The sequence below is a fragment of the Ahaetulla prasina genome, chromosome 2 (genome assembly GCF_028640845.1).
Source record: "Ahaetulla prasina isolate Xishuangbanna chromosome 2, ASM2864084v1, whole genome shotgun sequence".
Lineage (NCBI taxonomy): Eukaryota > Metazoa > Chordata > Lepidosauria > Squamata > Colubridae > Ahaetulla > Ahaetulla prasina.
This window is the reverse complement of record NC_080540.1, coordinates 2,402,170-2,418,050: the sequence shown is the minus strand read 5'-3', so window position 1 is coordinate 2,418,050 and position 15,881 is coordinate 2,402,170. Positions and strand designations below refer to the sequence as shown.

General features: G+C 45.4%; 2 pseudogenes; one reads left to right on the top strand and one right to left on the bottom strand.

Moving 5' to 3' along the window:
- The window catches only part of LOC131192838 (zinc finger protein 420-like), a 265,780-nt pseudogene that overhangs the window by 235,408 nt on the left and 14,491 nt on the right, over window positions 1–15,881 (bottom strand).
- LOC131192671 (zinc finger protein 420-like) lies at window positions 5,241–13,638 on the top strand (annotated as a pseudogene).

Sequence of the window (15,881 nt, the reverse complement as noted above, 5' to 3'; positions counted from 1 at the left end):
AGTTTTATTTCAAGTTCCTTGTCCTAAAAGGTAAATATCTGGTTTTCAAAAGCCACAGAGACATCAATCATATTTACGCACCATTAAAAAAAAAAAAAGAAACATAGGAAGGGAACAAAAAAACCATAACTCCCCTCCAATGACCAATAGATAAGCAGGGATGAGCACCAGACAAACAAACAGGCAGGTTGGTATTTTTCTGCACGAATCAAGAAGAGGGCCGTGAAAATATTTACAGACCCCTCGCATCCTGGACATAAACTGTTTCAACTCCTACCCTCAAAACGACGCTATAGAGCACTGCACACCAGAACAACTAGACACAAGGACAGTTTTTTCCCCTAAGGCCATCACTCTGCTAAACAGATAATTCCCTCAACACTGTCAAACTATTTACTAAATCTGTACTACTATTAATCTTCTCATTGTTCCCATCACCCATCTCTTTCCACTTATGACTGTAACTTGTTGCTGGCAATCCTTATGATTTATAGAATAGAATAGAATAGAATAGAATTTTATTGGCCAAGTGTGATTGGACACACAAGGAATTTGTCTTGGTGCATATGCTCTCAGTGTACATAAAAGAAAAAAAAAGAAAAAGAAATTATATTGATATATTGACCACCATTTGTGTTGTAAATGTTGTACCTTGTTGAAGGTATCTTTTCTTTTATGTACACTGAGAGCATATGCACCAAGACAAATTCCTTGTGTGTCCAATCACACTTGGCCAATAAAAAATTCTATTCTATTCTTTGGGGGGGGGGAGATGGTGGGGCAGCATCCATGGGCTTTGCTGAGGTCCTCCAGCTGTTGATGGGGGCGGCGCTGTTGGGGATCCCTGGAAGCGAAGGGGGGAAGGAGACACCCGGTAAGGTGGGGGCTGGGAGGGACCCATGGATGCTGGGGGGTGGGAGGGGGGAAGAAAGGGGCTGAGACTCCCAGGAGAAACTTTGGGAAAGGGGTTCAGGGCAAGAGAGGCGAGAGCTTCAAGGCGCGAATTATTTTGGAGCCCCCAAAGTTTCTTCCATTAAAAGAGGAAGGAGACGGAAAGCGAAAGAGAGAAACTGAGGCATTTTCAGACCTGAATCCAGAAATGCCACCAAAAGTATAAAAAAAAGAATTTTGGCAGCTTCAGAAACTTCACTTTTTCTTCTGAATCTCAAATTTGAGGCTTTGATGGTCAAGTAAGAGTGGAGCTTGGATCCCTTCTGGGAGAGCTTTTGAATTTGGGGAGGGGACCAAGGACCCCCACCCCATAATCCCCAATTCCTCAATCAGGACCTGGAGGGTGGGTGGGGACTTTGAGAGAAGGGTATTTGGGGGTCTGAGTTGCTCCTCGGAAATTAACTCCCCCAAACTCTCCCTTTTGTGAAGGGGGCAGGAGATTCTCCCTTTCACGTGGTCTTAGAGGGGCTCTGGGGGGTCCTTTGGGACGGGACAGGGAAATTGCAACTGATTATCCCAGTTAGGAGTCTTTTTTCCATTTTTCATCAAAAACGAAAGTTTGTTGGATGCTGAAAGGAGCTTGAAATGATGGGAAAATGTGGAAATTATCCGAAGAAAGGAGCAGAAAGTGGAGGAGAAATGGCCAAACTTTATTTCGGGATCTCCATTTGGGACTGCTTTTCAAGGAAATGGAGGTGTCAGTTTTGGAAGGCAATTTTCCTTTTCCTTCTTAACTGCCACATATTTTAGCTGGGGAAGTTGGGAGGGGGTTGTTGTTGGAGCGGTAGAAACTTAGTCATAACAACATTCCGTATTCAAGGATATCCTGCATCTGATGGAGACTGCCTGAAGATTGTATCCAATTGAGTGTGAAGAATTGATTGGACAATGTGATGAACTTGTGGGTGTGGGGCAGGGCTATGAACTGTCAGCTGGGTGTGGAAAACCTGGAAGCTTTCCGTTTCGGATTTTCCCAGCTGTGCCAACATGACATCTCTAATAAATTGGAACTTTGAGGAACCTCAAGCCTCAGAGCTTTATTTCGTTGGGGGTGTTCCTTGGAACCCTGACAGGGGCATCCTGACTCCTGACCATAGAAAGAGGGGGGTTCCTTCACATTTGGGGTGAGGGGCGGGAAATCGAAAGGCAGTTTTGTCTAGACGTTCTAAGCAAGAGAATGACACGGGTTTCAAGGAGGGAAATCGCGTTTTTCTCCCCTGAAGCGAAGCTGTGCCTTTCCCGAGAGAGCAGAGCAGAGGATTCCCCCAGGAAAGGGGAAGGCTAGGGGGGAGGATCCTGCTGGATTCTCTCTGCCTCTTCTTGGTTTAGCTGAGGATTTTCCGTGGCTTCCCTTCGGATTGGGGGTGGGGTGTCTGTGACCCCCAAGTCTTCCCTGACTCTGGGGTTCGCCTTGCCTTTTCTCATCCAGCACAGTAACTCTTCCTTCGGCAGAAATCTTCATCTGTGAAGTTCGCAGATGACACAACAGTGATTGGTCTCATTCGAGACAATGACGAATCCGCATATAGACGAGAGGTCGAATGATTAGCCTTGTGGTGCAACCAAAACAATCTGGAACTGAACACACTCAAAACCGTAGAAATGGTGGTAGACTTTAGGAAAAACCCTTCCATACTTCCACCTCTCACAATACTTGACAACACAGTATCAACAGTAGAAACCTTCAAATTTCTGGGTTCTATCATATCGCAAGATCTCAAATGGACAACTAACATCAAAAACATCATTAAAAAAGGACAACAAAGAATGTTCTTTCTGCGCCAACTCAGTAAGCTCAAACTGCCCAAGGAGCTGCTGATCCAATTCTACAGAGGAATTATTGAGTCTGTCATTTGCACCTCTATAACTGTCTGGTTCGGTTCTGCAACCCAACAAGAAAAACACAGACTTCAGAGGATAATTAGAACTGCAGAAAAAATAATTGCTACCAACTTGCCTTCCATTGAGGACCTGTATACTGCACGAATCAAGAAGAGGGCCGTGAAAATATTTGCAGATCCCTCGCATCCTGGACATAAACTGTTTCAACTCCTACCCTCAAAACGACGCTATAGAGCACTGCACACCAGAACAACTAGACACAAGAACAGTTTTTCCCCGAAGGCCATCACTCTGCTAAACAAATAATTCCCTCAACACTGTCAGACTATTTACTGAATCTGCACTACTATTAATCGTTTCATAGTTCCCATCACCAATCTCTTTCCACTTATGACTGTATGACTATAATTTGTTGCTGGCAATCCTTATGATTTACATTGATATATTGATCATCAATTGTGTTGTAAATGTTGTAGCTTGATGAACGTATCTTTTCTTTTATGTACACTGAGAGCATATGCACCAAGACAAATTCCTTGTGTGTCCAATCACACTTGGTCAATAAAAAATTCTATTCTATTCTAAGAGAAGGGGTGTCCCAGCCAGATGCTTCCAACCCAGAGGTGGGTTTCAGCAGGTTCTGACCAGTTCTGGAGAACCGGTAGCGGAAATTTTGAGTAGTTCGGAGAACCGGTAAATACCACTTCTGAGTGGCCCCACCCCCATCGATTCTCTGCCTCCCGAGTCCCAGCTGATCAGAAGGAAATGGGGATTATTATTTTTTTTGAATTTATATCCCGCCCTTCTCCGAAGATTCAGGGCGGCTTACATTGTGTTAAGCAATAGTCTTCATCCATTTGTATATTATATACAAAGTCAAACTTTTATTGCCCCCAACCATCTGGGTCCTCATTTTACCTACCTTATAAAGGATGGAAGGCTGAGTCAACCTTGGGCCTGGTGGGACTTGAACCTGCAGTAATTGCAAGCAGCTGTGTTAATAACAGACTGTCTTAGTCTGTTGAGCCACCAGAGACCGGTGTTTTTCCATGTTTGCATATCAAGAATTCTAGTGGCAGTCAGCATGTGCAATAACAAAGTTCCAAGTTTTATTTCAAGTTCAGACAGACTTAGTCTGCTGAGCCACCAGAGGCCCTGGTGCAGCATCCTTCCCCTGGAGTGTGGTGAGAATGGAAATTTTACAGTATCCTTTCACTGCCACGCCCACCAAGCCATGCCACGCCCACAGAACCGGTAGCCAAAAATTTTGAACGACACCGTTAACAGCCCCAGAGGAGGAAGCCGTTTTCTCGGACTTTGGAGTGGAGGGAGGGGCCAGAACGAGGGGCAGAACCAATGGGAATTCTCGCTGCTTGAGCGTCATCGGTCTCCGGGCAGAGTCCTTTGTGACGTCACCTGAAGGAGGCGGGAGAGTTCCGCTGAGGGAGAGAAGCGGAGAAAGTGGGAGGGGGATCCTCCCTTCAATCCCCCCGAAATGGCTCCAGCTTCCTTCTCTCATCTCTGGAGGGGAATTTTCCCCCTCGGTCCCTCCGTGGAAATGGTTTTTTTTCCTCCTCCCAGTTCAGCTTCCTCTCCCTTTTCCACCATCTTCCTTCCTGAGTTTCTCCCCTCAGAGAAGAAGATGAGGCGCCATTTCCCTCCCCCCCCTTCGCTTCCCAATGAAGGAGCCTCGTCGTGAGGTAAAAATTCCTGGAATCTCCAGAGATTTCAAGCTTTTCCTCCATGGTGGGACCTTTTCCTCTTTCCCATCATTTTCCTGGCTGCGGCTTCCCTGCCTGCGTCCCACCTTCCTCCCCTTCAGGCCAGAGTTCCCCAGAGAGCCTCCCGGTCCTCGCCTTCAGACCGCCCGGCCGTTTCTGACAGGATTTCGCCCCTTTTGAGGCCTCCTCCGATCTCCGCGGCTGTTCTTAAGGGAGGCGAGTTCAAATCCTCCAGAGAGGTTTTTCTCCGTCTCCACAGACGGTTCCTGGACAGGAAGGAGAGGAACATGGAGAAAGTGCCGCTTCTGGAGACGCCGAGGCCTTTGTCTGGCAGGGAGCCATGGAGAGGGGCCTTTCTACTCCCTACTCCCAAGCCCATCATCCCCCCCCTCCCTTTCCCTTAGACGCGCCCCTCTTTCCCGCGCTTTCGATGAGATTGGCACTTTGCGCCAAATCCACCAGGGGGAGCCCGCCACCACGGGAAAGGAATATCGGCCGCTTCCCCATTGGCCCACTAGAGGGCGAACGTCACAGCTGCCTTTCTAGAGGAGGTTGTGACGGAAGTGACGTCACAAACGCTTGCCTCTCTAGGACTCCCCACTCACTCTCCTTAACCCCTTAGGCTCCGCAAGAGGAGGAGAGTCTGGCGGGAGGGAGATCCAGACGTGCTCCGGGTGTGTTGGGGGCTCTTCCCAGGTCCCATGTTCCTCAGCCGCCCTCTCCCTGTAGGGGAAGCGAAAGAAGCGGGGATGCCGGGAAGGCGGCGGAGATCCTGGGAAGAGCCCGAGTGGGGGGAGGGGAGGGTCGGCCTTGCGGAGGCCCAACAGGAGAGGAGAGAAGCCGGGCGAGGAGGAGGCAGGATTCGCACCAGGCTCCCCGAAGGCCCCATCCTGTCTCCGGAGGGGGAGAGAAGCGGGGCGGCCTCTCCAGCTGCCTCCTTCTCGGCCCTGGGCTGGGATGATCCGCTTGGGGCTCCGGGCAGGTTGGGTGAAGGTTGTTCAGTGGCTAAATTCCACTTTCTAATTCTTTCTGTTTTTCTTCCCATCTCAGATACAGAAACTGGAAGCCATTTGTGGTCTTTGCAAGGCAAACTTTTCTCTTGGGGGAGAAAAAAAGAGCGGAATCACCTGCAGGGATCAGTCCTGCGGCCCTAGAAATGCTCCTGTGAAGGAAAAGGCATCTGGAGACCCAGAAGAGTCTTTGGAACCATTTGGAGTTGCTCTGCAGCAGAGAGAAAGGATGGAAACACAACCTTTGGGAAAGGAGGGAGCCGGAAAAGGCCCTTCAGCTGCTCAGCCTGGGAAGTGGGGGAAGCTCTGGACAAGAACCAGGCAGAAGATCCTGGAGGAGGAAACCATCCTCCCTTCAGAAGTTCAGCCCTGGAACTCCATCCAATACCGGGAGGCTGAGGGTCCCCGAGGACTTTGCAGCCGACTCCATGGCTTTTGCAGGCGATGGCTGAGACCAGAAAAGCACACCAAAGCCCAGATGCTGGACCTGGTGGTTCTGGAGCAGCTCCTGGCTCTCCTGCCCTCAGAGATGGAGGGCTGGATGCAGGAGTGTGGAGCAGAGACCAGCTCCCAGGCGGTGGCCCTGGTGGAAGGCTTCCTCTTGAGCCAGGCGGAGGAACAGAAGGAGCAGGTCGAGATGCAGGTGAGATACTTTAGGGAGCTTAAAAGGGAATAGAGAATGTGTTTGTATACTTCACCCCTCCTTCCCAAACTTCTCTGACATTCATAGCACGTGGCAATTCACCAAACCTTGTAGGACATTGTTCCATTGTTTTCTCACTCAACCTCACTGATGGATATTGGGGAATTTGAGGTTGTGTTTTGAATATAAGAATCCACTTTATGATGTGTGACATACATTAATTCTGTTTCTTTTTTCATTCCTCCTATTTGAAGTGCTGCACTGTGGAGATCAGCAATCCTGAGGGAAGGAAGAACCCATCAAATCCCCCCCAGGAGCTATTTTTCAGGAGGATCCCTTGGGAAGATCCAAGTCAGGACACCTCAGGAGGTAATGGAAGATCCTCCGATTACTCATCTGTCTTCCCTTCGCTCGCTCTTCTCTTCTATAGAATACCTCCTCCTATTTTGTTAATAATGCATTTTGAAATTATTTATTCCTTACAGAGAAACAAAGAATGAAGGTTTCTGGTTTTTATAACAGAGATCAAACAGTGGTTGACCCTCCAAATCAAGTAAGAAAGGGAAAATTTATTAGATTTCTGTTCTCCCTTCAAGAAGTGAAGTAGATTTGCTTCACTTCTATTTCCCCCCGCCCTTTTTTTTGGACTGGTTATTTTTGTGTTCTTCCACAGCATGGAGAGCGGAATAGCAGGTTCAAGTTCCTGTCAGCCAGCATAACTTCCTCTGATTATTTTGTTCTGCTAGGTAGTCCTCCATCTGAGTTTACAAGAAGCAATTTTTAAAAAGTCCTTCAAGAAATAGGAATAAACGTATCACAGTGGCAGGAACTGCTGGAGACCCATTTGTTTTGTAATTCTTTGACTCGGAATTGTGCAAAGCTAATGAAAAATAAATAAATACTCACATTGTAAGCCGCCCTGAGTCTTCGGAGAAGGGCAGGATATAAATTCAAATAAAAAAATAATTGCCACATTACCATTTTTAAAAAGCCTCATTTATAACCTGCAGCTCAAAAATAAGCAAATTATATTAAAAAATAAAGCAGACTATTAAAATCCAAAGAGAGGGGGTGTTCAGCATGTAATCACAGTACCTTGGGCTACAAAATAATTTCCAGTCCTCTGATTTGTGTCTTGATTAGGAGATCAAACATTCTTGCTTTGCAAAGCCTGAGAAATGACTTTTCCAGGGAATTTTCTCTTACTTGTTTTCTTCCTTTCAGCCAGTGGCTCAGACTACTAGGTCAATCAATGATAGACAGAGTGATAGATCAGTTGATCCAGAAGTGGGATTACTTTACTGAAAGGCACTGAAGGTTTTGCAGAATCAATCAACTTGATAAAACTTCTCCAAATATTTCTTCAGTGAAAACAATTTTCAAATTCGCCCATTTTCTCACCTAAAATTTATTTATTTATTTATTTTTATTTATTTTATTTGCATTTATATCCCGCCCTTCTCCGAAGACTCAGGGCGGCTTACACTATGTCAGGCAATAGTCTTCATCCAATTGTATACTATATACAAAGTCAACTTATTGCCCCCCAACAATCTGGGTCCTCATTTTACCTACCTTATAAAGGATGGAAGGCTGAGTCAACCTTGGGCCTGGTGGGACTTGAACCTGCAATATTGCAGGCAGTTGCTGTTAATAACAGGCTGCATTAGCATATCTTTGCTTTGGAAATTTAGGAACAATGGAGCAGAATAACAGAGTTGGTAGGAATCTTGGAGGTTTTCTAGTCCAACCCCTCCTGCTCAGACAGGAAGCTGTATAACATTTCAGATAAATGGCTGTCCAGTTTCTTTTTAAACACTTCCAGTGTTGGAGCACCCACAATTTCTGGAGGCAAGTCATTCCACTGATTAATTGTTCTCACTGTCAGGAAATTTCTCTTTAGTTGTAGGTTTGGTTCTCTCTTTGAATAGTTTCCATCCATTGCTTCTTGGAATACTGCTATCATGTCACCCCCTGGTCCTTCTTTTCATGAAACTAGACATACCCAATTCCAGTCATACTGCTGACTCACGTTTAAGTCCAAGATCCCTGTAGCCCTTACTACTGTTGAGCCAGGTATCACCTATTCTATTCTAGTGCATTTAGTTTTTCTTTCCTAAATGTAAGGTAAAGGTAAAGGTTCCCCTCGCACATACGTGCTAGTTGTTGCCAACTCTAGGGGGCGGTGCTCATCTCCGTTTCAAAGCCAAAGAGCCAGCGCTGTCCGAAGACATATCCGTGGTCATGTGGCCGGCATGACTCAATGCCAAAGGCACATGGAACGCTGTTACCTTCCCACCAAAAGTGGTCCCTATTTTTTCTACTTGCATTTTTACGTGCTTTCAAAACTGCTAGGTTGGCAGAAGCTGGGACAAGTAACGGGAGCTCACCCCGTTGCACGGCAGCACTAGGGATTCGAACCACTGAGCTGCCGACCTTTCGATCGACAAGCTCAATGTCCTAGCCCCTAAATGTAAATGAGGTCCTAAATGTAGAACCTCATATTTCTCACTGTTGATTTCATCTTGTTAGATGGGGCCCAATCTGTCGATCCTTCTATTTCTCAAGCTTCTCTTCTGGAGTGTTGTTATTCCTATCAATTTGGTCTTGTCTGCAAATTTGATGAGTTCCCCTTCTGTTCTCTTGTCTAAATCATTGATGAAAATGAACAGATCTTGCAAATCCTCCTGTTCTGTTCTTTTTTCCGTGTTCAGGAGAGTCTTGTGTCCTTCGAGGAGGTGGCTGTGTCTTTCTCTGAGGAGGAATGGTCTCAGCTGGATCCTGACCAGAAAGCGCTGTATTCAGAAGTCATGCTGGAAAACCATAGGAACGTGGTCTCTCTGGGTAAGAGTTCTCTAGTCCCCAATCAGAGAGTTCAAGACGACAGTTATAGTTAATTTTTATCGTCTCCTGGGAGGGAGAAGGAAAGGATCTGGCCTTTTCGTGTTCCAAGGAAGGAAGGAGTCAAAGTCTCTTTGCTTAAATACTTTCTCTGCCATTTCTTATCTCTATTTTTCCATTTCTATTTTGTCTGAAAAGAAAGAGGTGTGCTTTTACGTGTCCTCTTGGGGGTCATGTGAGAGAAATGTGTTGTCCTTTGTCCTCTGAAACCTCCAAAATTGTGTGAGAACAGACCTTTTACACTCAGCCCAAGGAAAAGCATTCTCCCAATCCAATTCAAGAACAAAGGCCTCATGCAGTGTCACTCAGAGCATCCTAGGGTACAGTTAATCCCCAAGTTACAACAGTTCACTCAATGACCATTCCAAGTTACGATCAGCCCTCCCACAAGTACTTGAGACACAGTCCCGAAATTATGAGTTTTGCAGCACCACAGTCATTGTTCACACTTCCGAATGACAGCAGAGGCGCTGCAACAATCGCCCTACCTATTACCCCACCCTGCCAAGACTTACCTTGGGACCATGTGGTGAGCCGTCAATTCTTTTGCCTGCTGCTGTGCATTTTGCAGAAAAAAGAGGCCTAAAGTAGTGAGAGAGACGCAAGATCAGTAGTGGGAAATCTAGCACTATTGATCTCATGTGATCTCGTGCTATAGTGCCTTAGGCCTCTGTTCTCTGCTAACCAAGGCCTGCACAAGATCCTGGGCAAAATGCTTTGCAAAGAGACGAAAGCCCTCTTCGTTTTCAAAAACATTTGCCCTGGATCTCATGCAATCCTCAGTTCTTAAACGAACACAGGCCTAAAGTACTGCAGTGCGAGATCACACGAGATTAGTAGCCTGAGATCTTGCGCTACTGGTCTTGAGTGATCTCACACTAAAGTACTTTAGGCCTCTGTTCTCTGCAAACTGACGACTGTACTAGATCCAGTTAAAGAGCTCTTGCAAGGCCATGAGACTTTCAGGAAGGGAAATAGCCAATCTTGTCCAGCCCATTTTTGGAGTTTTGTGTGACATTATGTCCAATTTGCTTTTTTTCCTGCCTTTTTTGCTTTGTTCCAATACACACAAAGGGAATAAACATGTGCATAGCAAAACGTGTTAATGCAATACTTTTCTGTGAGAAATACTTGATTTTCTGGAAAAAATTCTGGGGTGCCAACACTTTCGGCCATGACTGTATATAAAGATAATTGTAAAGAAAGATGTTTTATAGATATTTTCAAAGCTCATGATACAGAAATTATCATGTCTATATCACACCACTATAAGCATGCAAACATGCAACCTAATGGAATTTAGAGAAATTCAGAAGGAAATTCAGTTGACTTTCTACAGTTTGATCTTTTTCTCTAACCTTGTTATCATTTTCATTTCCCTTTTGCTTTGAAGATAATAATGGGCAGGAGAATCAAGATTCCTATGAACTGTTCCAAGTGATCAATGCTAAAGATGGAAGGGAGAAGTTTGGGATTCGAATGGAATTAGGGAGCCATGAGAGAAACCATGCAAAGAATTGGAATCAGGAAAGTTTATATTCCACTGATGCTCTGATGCAAGACTTTGTTGCCCAACAAGAGAAAATAAGGAAAAATTATACTGGAAAAAGTGTAAAGCTAATCAAAGCTAAAGTACAAGTAAATGAATACGATTCAACCCAAAACAAAGGAGATGCTATAAGAAGACACAACGGACAAAATTACAATGGGACAGTCATTCTTTCTCTTGGAAATAACTTCCTTACATCTGAAAAAACAATTGACACAAAAGAGAAGCCTTATAAATGTTTGGAATGTGGAAAATGTTTTAGAACAAATGGGCAACTTACTATCCATAACAGGGTCCACACAGGGGAGAAGCCGTATAAATGCATGGAGTGTGGAAAGACGTTTACACATGGCAGTGGACTTAATATCCACAAAAAGATCCACTCAGGAGAGAAGCCATTTAAATGCATGGAATGTGGAAAAATCTTTGCTCAAAGAGGTCATCTTATTTCCCACAAAAGGATCCACACAGGGGAGAAGCCGTATAAATGCATGGAATGTGGAAAAACCTTTGCTGAAAGACTTAATCTCATTTCCCATACAATGATCCACACAGGGGAGAAGCCATATAAATGCATGGAGTGTGGAAAGACCTTTGCTTATAGCAGTGGACTTACTATACACAAAAAGCTACACACAGGAGAGAAACCATTTAAATGCATGGAATGTGGAAAGACCTTTGCTCAAAGAAGTAATCTTAATTCCCATAAAATGATCCACACAGGAGAGAAGCCATATAAATGCATGGAGTGTGGAAAGGTTTTTACTCAGAGCAGTAGACTTAGAAGCCACAAAAAGATCCACTCAGGAGAAAAACCATATAAATGCATGGAGTGTGGAAAGACCTTTGCTTATAGTAGTGGACTTATTATCCACAAAAATATCCACACAGGAGAGAAACCCTTTAAATGCATGGAATGTGGAAAGACCTTTGCTCGAAGAGATAATCTTATTTCCCATAAGATGATCCACACAGGGGAGAAGCCGTATAAATGCATGGAGTGTGGAAAAACGTTTACTCAGGGCAGTGTACTTAGAAGCCACAAAAAGATCCATTTGGGAGAGAAACCATATAAATGCATGGAGTGTGGAAAGATGTTTACTTGTGGCAGTGGCCTTAGAAGACACAAAAGGATCCACACAGGGGAGAAGCCATATAAATGCATGGAGTGTGGAAAGACCTTTGCTCAAAGAAGTAATCTTATTGCCCATAAGATGATCCATACAGGAGAGAAGCCATATAAATGCATGGAGTGTGGAAAAACCTTTGCTCAAAAACATCATCTTATTTCCCACAGAAGGATCCACACAGGGGAGAAGCCATATAAATGCATGGAATGTGGAAAGACCTTTGCTCGAAAACATCATCTTATTGCCCATAAGATGATCCACACAGGAGAGAAGCCGTATAAATGCATGGAGTGTGGAAAGACCTTTGCTCAAAGAAGTAATCTTATTGCCCATAAGATGATCCACACAGGAGAGAAGCCGTATAAATGCATGGAGTGTGGAAAGACCTTTGCTCAAAGAAGTAATCTCATTGCCCATAAGATGATCCACACAGGGGAGAATCCGTATAAATGCATGGAGTGTGGAAAGATGTTTACTCATGGCAGTGGACTTAGAAGACACAAAATGATCCACACAGGAAAGAAGCCATTTAAATGCACAGAATGTGGAAAGACCTTTGCTCATAGATGTAATCTTATTTCCCATGAAAGAAGCTACACAGGGGAGAAGCCATTTAAATGCATGGAGTGTGGAAAGTCCTTTGCTCAAAAACGTAATCTTACTTCCCATAAAATGATCCACACAAGAGAAGCCATATAAATGCATGGAATGTTGAAAGTGTTTTGTTCAGAATGGTCATCTTCCTTCTCATAAAAGGATCCACGCTCGGGAGAAACTACCGTGTTTCCCTGAAAATAAGACAGTGTCTTATTTTCTTTTGACCCCTGAAATAAGTACTTGGCCTTATTTTCGGGGAGGTCTTGATGCAGGAGGCCCCTAACCCACAGCCCGCGATCAGCTGATCCAGCGAGGGCTGGAAGTTCTGTATCTTTTTCTGGCACGGTCTTGCCAGCGCTAGCATCACTGGGCCTCCTCATTGCTTACTGTGCAAACAACGAGGTGAGGAGGCAAGGCAGGGGAGAAAAGGGGGGAACATGCCCCATGCGCCCCACACGCATCTCCCATCCACACAGAATGGCCTTGCGGATGCCGCTCTCGTAAACCCTAGGTTCCGCACCCTTTCTCTTAGTGGCGACCGCAAAAAGAGTGGCAGCCCCAGCAACGCACCTTGCACGTCACATCACACTTTTGCCAGCCCTAGCCCTGTCGACCTGGGACTGGGGGGGGGAGGGGGACTGGCACCAGAGCTCCGAGCAATGGCCGGTTCAGGGTCTCTCTGTGCAGCCATGAAGCGGGATCGGTGTGGGCAGTTCTTGCCTGCAGCATTGATTGCCAGGATCGGGCCAGAGCCGCTGCCGCTGCCATTGCCACCCGAGGTCAGCAGACTAGATTTCCTGAGCCAGATGCACCGCGGCCACTCAGGAGGAAAAGAGAGAGGAAGTGTTCTCACGCTCTTCTCCCCAGCGCAGTGGCACATTCAGCTCACCGAATCTAGCCTGCTGAACTTGGCTGGTGAGGGGGAGTGGCAGGTGGGGCGGGGTAGAATCGAGACGCGGGTCAGCTTTGGAACCCGTACTAGGTCAAAGGCTTCCACGCTGCCACCTTCTAATGTGTGGGAAAGTAGGAGGGGGGGTTTGGTAGAAGGAGCTATTAGACATAATAACATTCTTCCTGCTGGTCAAGGTCAGGCCTAGCCTACATCTGGAGAAGGAGTGGCTGGAGTGATGTCTCGAGATGGGACGGTTGGCGATTGGAGCATGTGATCGGCAGAGGGGTCAACTGCGTGGGGATTTTGGAGTTTGTCTTACTGAAGAAAAATCCGGATCCCCAGATTCAGATTTTATCCAGCTGTGCCAGTTTACCTATGCTAGTAAAAGAACTTTGAAATATGTTTGCCTTGGAGTCTTTTCTGCTGGAGGGGGTTTTCTGGAACACTGACAACGCGTGTCTTACCTGATTTCCAACTCCATCACATTTCTCGCCGTTGTGTGCAAGGAAACAAGCTGCACCGTTAAAAAAAACTCGAGAGTTCAATCAATTAATTCCAACTTCTCAAACTCACAAGAAGTTTTTTTTTTACGGTACAACTTGTTTCCTTGCACACAACGGTGAAAAACCTGACAGAGCTGGAAGTCAAATAAGACGGCAAGAGGACTTGCTATACTTCTTTATTCCGGCAGTGAAAGTCCCCTGTGTGAGATTTAAAGCTTACCCGGAGGGCTCTTCTCAATCATTGTTCCACTTCCATTGTTTGAGGAGGGTATTCCCCGTCATGTGCGCTTTCCCGGCCCCAAAACAGCCAGCCAGGGGGCCGCATGAGGTCCTCTTCAGGGAAGCCTTGTTGGCTTGTGATCACTCCTCCAGGCCTGGCTTGCTGAGGAGGGGGTGAGCAACCCTGATGCCTCCACGCACACAACCCCTCAGTGCTGGCCGGCTTCCTTAAAGGCGCAGTGTGTTTCAAAGGCAGCAGCTCACGGCAGTGTCGTCTTCAGGGAAGAAAGGAGTAGCAAAGAGCCACAGGGAGACAGAAAGAGAAGAAGGAGAGAGAGAGAAATGACAAAACGATGGAGGGAGAGGATGAGAGAGAGGGGAAAAAAACGATGGAGGGAGAGGATGAGAGAGGGAGGAAAAAGAAACAAATGGAGGGAGAGAAATGAAAGAGAAAATGGGAGAAAGAGAAATGAGAAAATGAGGGAGGGAGACGAGAGAGGAAAAAGAAATGAGAGAATGGGGAGAAAAAGAAAGAGAGGGATAGGAAAAAGAAAAACAGAAATGAGAGGAAGGGAGAGAAAAAGGGAGAAAAAGAGAAATAAGAAAATGATGGAGGGAGAGGTTTCCCCACACACAGGAAAACCACAATCGCAAACCCTAAACCCACACACGGGGAAACCACAATGCTCATGTATGGTGCAACAATCAATTTATTCAGATTCAACGTTTTTTTCAAATACAGTCATGTCATTTTCTGGAACATTCAAAACTCTACACCCTGAATTCGAGTCTTGTGAGTCCATTTTGTTTAAAACCATTGGTCCCAATCGCTAATGTTTCGCAATAGAGGTCTCCTTAAAAGAGCACCTCCTGTCCATGTAGCCTGCTCGTATGGCATTTGCATTTGCAACACAATTGTCACTTGTTTTGTCCCAGGCCTTCTTGACCCAAGTCACAAACTCTGGCAGGCTAGGCTTCACGAAGTTCCCACCCTGCTTTCGTGACGTTCTGTTCTCAATGTACTCATTGATTTTGGTATGGAGATGGTCCTTGAACGGCTTGTTAATCATGATGTCCAGTGTGTGCAGGTATCCTGTCATTCCTGCAGGTATCGTAATTTGGTCAATTCTGCACTGGGCAAGAAACTTTTTTCATATCTTTGGCACGGTGAGTACTGGCTGAATCCCAAACCCAAAAAATCAAATTAATAAAATTAATAAAATCAAATTAATAATAATAAATAAATAAACCAGCGAGACCTCTTTGGCCACCTCATACAACAAGTGGGAGCATTAGCTCTGCCCACTTCCCGATAGCTTCCTGGGTGCACCAGGCCTTTTCAATTTCAAGGACATAAATCCCTGTAACCCTTTCAATTTTTTCCTTCTTTCCCTTGGTGAATATTAGTGCTGTGGCTTTGCTTCCATCCAGCCGAATAGCCAATATGTACGTCACGTGTGCACTTTCATATCCCATTGAGGGAATATAAATCTATGTGGCACCCCTCTGATCAATTGTTGTTTGAGCTCCTTGGGCCATATAAACACTGCAGTTTCATCCATGGCAATTGTGTTGGAGAGCTGGTACTTGCAAAAGTCAATGCCATCAGCGAAGGCCTTGAATGCAAGTTCAAGTCCCACCAGGCCCAAGGTTGACTGTGAAAATTGTTCCTTGAATTAAAAACCCAAGGTTGACTCAGCCTTCCATCCTTTATAAGGTAGGTAAAATGAGGACCCAGATTGTTGGAGGCAATAAAAGTTGACTTTGTATATAATATACAAATGGATGAAGACTATTGCTTGACACTGTGTAAGCCGCCCTGAATCTTCGGAGAATATATATTCAAATAAAAAAAAAAGTAAAGCAAGAAATGTGGGAGAAATGTTACAATAAATGAAATGATAATACTAAGAAATGATGAAT